The sequence below is a fragment of the Octopus bimaculoides genome, chromosome 11 (assembly GCF_001194135.2).
Source record: "Octopus bimaculoides isolate UCB-OBI-ISO-001 chromosome 11, ASM119413v2, whole genome shotgun sequence".
Taxonomy (NCBI): Eukaryota; Metazoa; Mollusca; class Cephalopoda; order Octopoda; family Octopodidae; genus Octopus; species Octopus bimaculoides.
The window spans coordinates 12,763,425-12,765,010 of NC_068991.1; the positions used below are offsets into that span (position 1 = coordinate 12,763,425).

Below are 1,586 nucleotides of genomic sequence, written 5' to 3' on the forward strand. Positions count from 1 at the left end.
TATATATATATATATATATATATATATATATATATATATATATGTATATGTATGTATATATATACATACATATCTATATATACACACACAGAAACACACACACATCATATACATATACACACGCAAACATTCATACATACACGTGCATTTATATATATATATACATATATACATGTACGTGCACACCCACGCACACACTTATCTATGTACAGGCATACATACATAATATTTGTTATATATATATATATATATATATATATAGTTATGGAAGGCTTTGGCAACGCAGTTGAAACATTAAAAAGCAACAATAGCAAAGATATTGCATTGTTAAGTTAGAAATATTCAATTAGTTTTAATATTCTGCGTAATATATTCCATTAGGAAAGTATTGAAAGAGCAATAAACAGATAGATAGAGAGAGAGAGAGAGAGAGAGAGAGAGAGAGAGAGAGAGAGAGAAACCCTGTTTTTTTAATATAATTTATAAAACTGATATTACCATTAAATATCTTGTATAATATTAGTCAGCGCATATCCAACATATCCTTTGACGAGGAATTCTTTACCACACAGCCACTATCATAAGATCTTCAATAGTAATAACGTTAAGGTAAGCTACCGTTGCACTAAAAGTTTTATTTCTTTCATAACCAGTATAAACAGGAGAAAATGTTTTTTTACGAATAAGTAAAACTCTTTTTCTTTGTGTAATTTTAACCTCAATAACTGCTGTCTTGACTGCCTATGTTATTCTAAAGCATAAGTTTATCGAGCTGAAGTCATGTCTCATATATACTCCAGTGAAGCAAAAAGCTATACATGGCTCAATGAAAGTTCCCTTAAAAAATAGCTCTCGTAATATATGTATTCGCTCTTATATTCATAGGATGCCTGCCCACCTCACTATCAAAATATGTTGGAGTTTATAGGATTATCATCCTTTAAACTCTTATATTAATAATTATAAAATCGACTGATCCTTTATAGAACATGCGTCCTCTTCCATTGCTGTTTCAGTAGGTTTTATGTTTTTTTTCTCTTTGAGTAGTATAGCTTTTATAGTAATTTGTTGTTTTGAAAAAGACTGGAATTGGTAAATTCTAGCAGACACTCCTATTGATATTTATTAAGGTGTTTCCAATTATCAATCGATTAACAGGTTTGTTCGTTTGGGGGGGTGGTACACACAAAATGGATTTACCATACTGTTTACAAAGGGTCACATTGTCTTTATGACAGAATATTTATCTTCTTCATGACAAACAGGGGAGGCAACTCTGGTGTTTAAATTAATTTATGATAAATTAAAATATGGTTACGCAGTAAAGACGCTCGCGGTGCCATGACGACGAGGCTGATGGTGATGGTGACATTACTGATCTCATTATGCTTCTTCACAGGTGTGCAAGCTAATTCAGCTGGTTTACGAAAAGGACAAAGTTGAAATCCAAAAACTGATCGGCGAAGGAATCCCTCACCTAATTAACTACAATGAACCGACTTTCGGCCGGACAGCTCTCATAGTCGCCACTATGTCCAACAGCGACAACATTCTCGAGTTTCTGCTCGGGCTCGGTGCCCATCCCG

At 33.1% G+C, this 1,586-nt stretch overlaps 1 long non-coding RNA gene across 1 annotated transcript in view; it reads left to right on the forward strand.

The window, feature by feature from the left end:
* The window catches only part of LOC106872939 (uncharacterized), a 14,683-nt gene extending 13,103 nt beyond the window's left edge, over positions 1-1,580 (forward strand). Inside the window, exon 3 of the long non-coding RNA XR_001409818.2 lies at positions 1,400-1,580. This is a non-coding gene — a long non-coding RNA (uncharacterized LOC106872939). The remainder of the gene's footprint in view (positions 1-1,399) is intronic.
* The last annotated feature ends 6 nt before the right edge of the window (positions 1,581-1,586 follow it).